At 41.8% G+C, this 7177-nt stretch overlaps 1 long non-coding RNA gene across 1 annotated transcript; it reads left to right on the forward strand.

Annotated features, from left to right (window-relative positions):
- Positions 1–698: 698 nt before the first annotated feature.
- Positions 699–5636, forward strand: LOC120731874. The gene is made up of 3 exons (XR_005695433.1): positions 699–780; positions 2439–2548; positions 3056–5636. It is a non-coding gene; the product is annotated as an uncharacterized LOC120731874 (long non-coding RNA).
- Positions 5637–7177: the final 1541 nt, after the last annotated feature.

Here is a 7177-nt window from a genome sequence, read left to right on the forward strand (position 1 = left end):
TAACTTTCTAGCTATTTCCTGTTATTAAATTCTGTTCATCTTCTGTTTTTCCTCAGAGAAAGAATCCAAATTGCCGCTACCCTCCACTGTACCAACTACGTCAAACAATACTACCCTGGCTTTACCACTATTATCCAAGTCAGCATCATGCTCTGCACCCAGGGCTGATATAGGTCCATCAACTGCACCTCCAGATGATGTTGTTGGTAAGTCCACCATCACCCTTATCTACCTCTCAGTTTGACTGTGGCTCCTCTTACAGCTCTTTCCAAAATATGGCTGCAGCAATGAACCCCGTTCTAAGTGTTTATTCCATAAATCATAGTGGTTTGGCATTAACTCAAGTTGGTCATAATCACTGTCCACACTGATGTGTACGATATACACAGTAAACAACCTTTACCTTATTTTCAACACAGATTTATTCACGGGCATCTTAAACTTTCGTTTTAATATTTGATTCTGTTCAAACTAACAATTAACATAAATCCATGATCATTATACGAAAATGACACAAAGGGAAATGACCAGGACATATAGGGTCAGTTCATTACTCAAACATATTTAACCTAAACATTAATTCTCATAAATATTATACTCAAAACGTTAATTTAAAAACAACCATACAACCTTACTAGAAATGACTGATTAGAAAAATCTGGATTTTGTGAAGTCTAGTTACACCATGTCTTACAATTGCAGAGTTTTGTTCGAAGGTGCAGTTCCATGGCATTTGGAAGAAGGTCCTGAAACCTCCTCTCCCCTTGGATGTATGTGGAGGTAAGTGGCCTTTTCATACATTAAATAGAATAGAATAGAATTCAACTTTATTGTCATTGCACATGCACAGGTACAGGGCAACGAAATGCAGTTTGCATCCATCCAGAAGTGCTTTAGTGATATAGATATATTACAATATATATTAGCAATAATATAGATATGTGAGTATATTACAGAAATGGGTCTATTATGGTATGTTATAATGTACACGGTATGAAGTATGTTGTGACTATTCTATAACTATAAGTATGTACAGGCTGTAGTGAGTACAAGCTATGTACAGGCTATGAACAGGATATAAATATGAAAAACTATACAGAATATGAAATAAATAACTTTACAGAATCTGAGATATACAGCTATACAGAAATGGGAACTATGCAAGTTGTAAACAGTTGTAGGATTAAAGATTATCGTATGTACAGAATGATTATTACACAGAGCTATACAGTAGTGCAGTTAAGATAAGTGAGGGTGTAGATAGTTTCTACAGAGGCTATATAAAGTGCTAGTGGTTGTGAGTGGTGGTTCAGTCCATGTTATTATTGTGTGTTTGAGGGTACAGTTGTCCATTGTGGATGTGTGTATGTCCAGTCCATGAGTTTAACGTGGGTCAGATGTCAGGAGGCAGAGTTCAGGAGTCTGACAGCTGTGGGGAAGAAGCTGTTCCGGTACCTGGTGGTCTTAGTCCGGAGGCTCCTGTAGGCGCCTCCCAGAGGGCAGGAGGGTGAAGAGTCCATGCGATGGGTGACTGGGGTCTTTGATGATTTTCCCAGCCCTTTTCAGACACCGCTTCCTGTAGAGGTCTTTTATGGCAGGAAGTGGTGCTCCGGCGATGCGCTGGGCAGTTTTCACGACCCTCTGCAACGCCTTCCGGTCCGAGGCAGAGCAGTTCCCGTACCAGACTGTTATACAGTTGGTCAGGATGCTCTCGATGGTGCAGCGATAGAAGTTCACCAGGATGTCTGAGGACAGGTGGTTCTTCCTCAGAGTCCTCAAGAAGAAGAGGCGCTGGTGAGCCTTCTTGACCAGCTTGGAGCAGTTGGTTGTCCAGGTGAGATCCTTGGAGATGTGGACTCCCAGGAACTTGAAGCTGCTCACACGCTCCACAGCCGTCCCCTTAATGTGGATGGGTGGATGTGGGTCAGCATTCCTCCTGTAGTCCACTATGAGCTCCTTGGTCTTCTCGGTGTTAAGCAGCAGGTTGTTTCTGTCGCACCACTCAGCCAGACGATCCACCTCCTCCCTGTAGGCGGCCTCATCGTTGTCACTGATGAGGCCAATCACCGTGGTGTCATCTGCAAACTTAATGATGGTGTTGGAACCATCAGCAGGTCTGCAGTCGTGGGTGAAGAGGGAGTAGAGGAAAGGGCTCATCACACAGCCTTGTGATACACCGGTGTTCATTGTGATGGTAGATGAGCAGTGGTTATCCAGCCGGACATGTTGGGGGCGGTTGGTCAGGAAGTCCAGTAACCATTTGCAGATGAGGGAACTGATGCCCAGGTCTGTCAGTTTCCTGATGAGTTGTGAGGGGTGGATTGTATTGAATGCTGAACTGAAGTCTATAAACAGCATTCTGGCGTAGGTGTTGTCCAAGTATCCAAGTATCAGATATGTTCAGATTACTTCATTAAGAGACAATTCTCTCTCCACAGTGGATTTTACTGTCACTCTCTTCACTGCACTCCCATTTCTTTTTCCTTCACCAACTACACCACCAAAGCGGCTGGGAAGTGTCAGTGAGGCTCTCCTTCATATCCTCAAGGTGAGAACAGCTGTAAGCAATACCAGTGACTGTACTCCATTTACTTGTATTATTATTATTTTGCTTTTTCATACTTAATAAGAGTGGCTTCAAAGTTCAATTCAGCAGGGATTAAATTACTCCTTAATTAATTTTCTTACTTGTCATTCAAAAACGACTCCAGTGAGGCAGTGCAGAACAAAAGCACATTGCAGTTGGGATACATAAAGAAGCAGTAAAAATGGATTTTAAAAAATGCCTTCAAAAACTAGAATCTGTAACAGACGTAAAAAAAAAAAAAGTTGTTAAAAAAAAAGAAAAAAGCACAAATAGACAAAATGAAAAGGCTGAAAAATAGAGAAAATTCATGCTCAGAATTGATACATTTTTAAAAATTTCACATTTATGTAAATCAGTTGGAGCATTGTAAACTCTTGATATCGCTTTTTGTGACTTAAGCTGTTTGGATGCACAGCAGCACTTTAATTTAAAATCTTGAAGAATTTGCTCTTTTTTGTTCTCCTCTAGCCGCGTGAAGATGCTATGCTATACCTGGAGAAGCAGCCTCTCTCCTCCCCAGTGCTACTTTTTGATGGGACAACCAGCATTGTTGCTGTGCAGTGACCACTCTCCCCTTGGAGGATTTCTGGGAAGGAATGCTGGTGTTGATGCCATATTACTACACCTTGCACTTAACATACCCAAAATGTGTTGTAACGGTCTTCTCTGTCATACAAACTGAGGTCATGTGTGCCACACAGCATACATCATGACCGGCACCCGACGCTTCTGATCCCTAGGAGAGCAGAGAGGAGAGAACTTGATAGTAATCCGGTGGCACTGGGCGCTCTTCCGCCGGGACAGGCTTGGGCAGCCTGCACCTCTGGCTGGATGGATGGCTCTCTTTGTCCAATCAGCCCTGACTGCCAGATAATCCTCTGCAAGGGTCACAGCCGCCTCTACAGACAAGGGTCAGTGCACCGTGTCTCCAGGCAGCCTCGCCACAAATTGCTCTAGCACCAAGTTCTCAGCCTCTCCTCCGGCAGCATGGGCAAAATGAACCCAGCACATGCACACACATGTGACTCTTAGATATTATATACTCTTAGACCCCTGCATTTATTTTAATGCTTTGTGACTGCTTTTGAACATCTGTAGTATCTGTGGAAAAGTTTTCCCACAGGTAGGCCAGCAAGGAAAAGTTGATCCAATTTACAACCTGAGAAATAAAAGAAGTAGCTGCTCAGAAGGCTTGTAGCAGCACTCCAAAGTGAATGCAGAGTCAAGAGTTACCCCAAGGTTCCTGACAGACAAAAATGGACCAATGGCCTTCATTACATCAGGTGCATACATGTGTCAGGGGCATAGACAAGGACTTGTGTTTTATCTTCTTTACACTGGCAGCCAACCAACTTCATATTCAGGATCAGCAGCTTAAAATATCAACTGCATAGCAGTGATAGCAAAAGCCCTTAAAGGTACTCAGACTAAAATTGCATTTGGGAAACGCACTATACTAGAAAGAACAGTCAGGTTGTTCTTTGACGCACAACAGTCTTGTGGTGCTTCAACAGATCGTGTACCTCTTGATTCTTTTTGTAACCTGGCATGTTGTGCCATGGCCAGCTGAAGCTGGGTTCAAAACACAAGTGTTCGATTGTGCCAGTTTTTAATCGCCATTTGAATGATATTTCAGTATAGAAGCTCAGAGACATGCAGATGTACAGAGGGAGACGGTGGAACTGTTTGAAATTTCCAAAAGTGTGGTACTGTTTTTGTGGCAACACTTATTATTCAGGAGAATACTGCAGCAGCTTCCTGTGATTTGTGTAAAAATACAAGTGACTGTGAAACAAGGTTGCAGCAGCAAGCAAAGCAGCCATTGCGGCAGGTACACTGGGGCCTTAAGTCAGACAAGGAAAGAAAGAGGAGGCGGGAATAAACAGGGAATCATGGAATAACACAAACCAGAATGAAACCGAGAACAGAAAATGTAAATATAAGGGAATAAACAAGGAAATTGGTTTTTACTGAATCTTTTATTTTCAGCATGTTTTAAATATGCATGTACTAATTTCATGATGAAGAAAATGTATAAATGTTGTACATGATTCTAATCTGTTGCTAAATAATCTTTAAACTGCTGGAATCTAAGCTACTAGAAAACTTTAATCAGTAAAATTAATTTTAGTTTGCTAACTACTTTGCTAACTCTGCTAACTAAAGCGATTTCCACATGGCATAGTAACATTTAATGTTTAAACTGATCCTGTTTAAAGTTTGAGATCTCTAATGTGCAACAGTCACCTTAACAGCAGCACTGAAAAAAATCACCAGAACAAAAATGTTTATTGTGCACACCTTTCTTTATCATCAGCTGACCATGTGTCTGACTGGAGTGGTCCACAACCATACCAGTCATGTGGAAGAGGACGCACATAACCCACAAAATACCCATGTTTATGTGAGTACGTACAGAGCCTGAAGCACAAACCCCGGTTTATCAGAGGAAGTTGATAACCACTGTCGTTAAAACCATTTTCTCCAGTTGGGGTTTCAGGTTTTGTTGAGCCATATAAAACAAAGAAAGCCTCGCTGCAGTAAACTTTGTTTGTTTGTATGAAGCCTGAACTGCATCATCTGATGACCTCTGTACTGTCTGAAGAGAAAGGGACACTGACCTGACCGATGTGAAAGGACTTTTGTTGTTGTTCACTGAGTAGTGCAGGAGTGGAGAAAGAATATGGAAGAACGCCACCTCCAACCAAAGCCAAGAAGAAAACTTTGGAGAGCAGCACACTTCCAATGACAGCAGCATCAGTCTTGGTTATGTTTGATCCCATGGTACAGTTAAGAGAAGCAGTAAAGGCTGAAGTGAACATTTATGTTCAAAGAAGAAAAGACCCCGCTGAAATGGTGGGAGAGAAACCAATTAAACTTCCTCCAGGTGTGCACACTAGCATAGAGCTCTGTGTATAAATGTTCCGCAGTCTGTGTTCATTACACATTACATTGTTTGATTATTGTTGTTGCTATTTGTCTTTATGGCTGTTCAACAAATGTTTTGACATAGGATTTTAAAGAGAATAAACATTTTTCTTCAAATGCACCAGTATTGCCAGACTCCAGTGTTGTGGAGATAAAATATCCTATTTTGCCTTCTTTTCTTGCGGTGGTGTCTTGAAACCACTAGAGGGAGCCAGTATCAAAGCTGTGAAAGATCACAGGCACGAAAAACTCTCAGCGGTCCTTCAGCAGTCAGCCTGTCAGTCAGTTTGACTGATCATCTTAATCCTATGATTTCTTAAAAAAGAGATATTAAATATTTTAGCTTTTTAAGTTTAGCTTTTTTAAAAACATTTGTGCATATTTCTGTGCTGATCTGCAAAATAAAGTCTTGCACTGGTAAAATCTCCTACTGTATGAGTTGGTTGGGGTTGGGATGGGTAGTATTGTGTCAGTTTAATGAAGGAGCAGGACAGGGTGGAGAGAGGCCAAGGACAGAATTTAAGAACAAAAGGGGAGGTTTTAGTGTTGTGTCTACAATCATAAATGACAGCTTCACAGCGTAACAAAAGACACGATGTGTAGGGAATTATCTACGAGGGGCTTAAAAAGCACTATCTGGAGGGCTTTCAGATGATTAGCCCTGCGTTGTGTATTGTAATGGACAAGGTACTTGGCGTGCTGGGCTGTTGCTGTTAGTGACCAGAACTGAAATCACCCCGCCAGTGACTGACAACAACGACCCCTCAGACAGAAAGCCAACTCTCCTCTGTCCCTGCTGGGGTAGCATGAATTTGAAGCCATAAGATTATGCAATGCTGTTCAGCTATTGAAGCCTACTGAGCACCCTGACAGATAAGTGGCTGGACCCAGAGCTGTGGAAATGGTTAAGTGTTGACGCCGTTTGATTGGATAATGGGTAATTGCAGGGTGCATTGCATTCGGCAATATGCTGGGAATTTAGCAGGGGCAAGTGAGGCAGAGGAAAAGAATGGAGCAGGGAAAATATTTTGGCGTGTTGTGTTTTTTGCAGACTGTTATTTCACACCTTGGTTGGTTACATTTGTTTGGATCTCAAGCCTGCACAGTTTACTAATTTGTATCAACTGTTGATGCAATTTAAATTGCAAATGACAATTTGAAAATTTATTGTCACACAGTTGATTTTTGTTTCATTCGACACTCAGTTTCTGAATTGAGAGTTCACATTTCAGTGTGGCTGCTGCACCGTGCCCGAGTTTGTAAGTCCTGAATGTCTCCTTGTATCAGAACAGTTAAAAGCTCAGGCATGTTGTCTTTCATAAAGGCCTTGGCTTTTGTTATGTTGCTTTACATTAAATAAAGCCTTTGTGGTTCCTCCCCATTGACTCTGTGGGCTCAAGTGTAGAATGTCTTCTTTGAGAGCTCATTTCAAACATGTCTTTAGTCTCTTAGCCCCTTCCAAAAGGAAAAGCTATTTTTACTTTCCAAATCTTATGCACTGGAACAGAACTAGCCTTCAGGAGCTAATGTGAAAATTCTTCCCCTGCTAGACTTGAATATACTAGAGCTGCATTATTGCTCTTTGAGGAGTACAGTAGGGGGGCTGTGCTTGCTGAATTCCACTTCAGTCACTGTATTGATTGTTTTTTCACAGGTGTCTTT

The sequence above is a fragment of the Simochromis diagramma genome, unplaced genomic scaffold, assembly GCF_900408965.1.
Source record: "Simochromis diagramma unplaced genomic scaffold, fSimDia1.1 OVJJ01000352.1, whole genome shotgun sequence".
Classification (NCBI taxonomy): Eukaryota; Metazoa; Chordata; class Actinopteri; order Cichliformes; family Cichlidae; genus Simochromis; species Simochromis diagramma.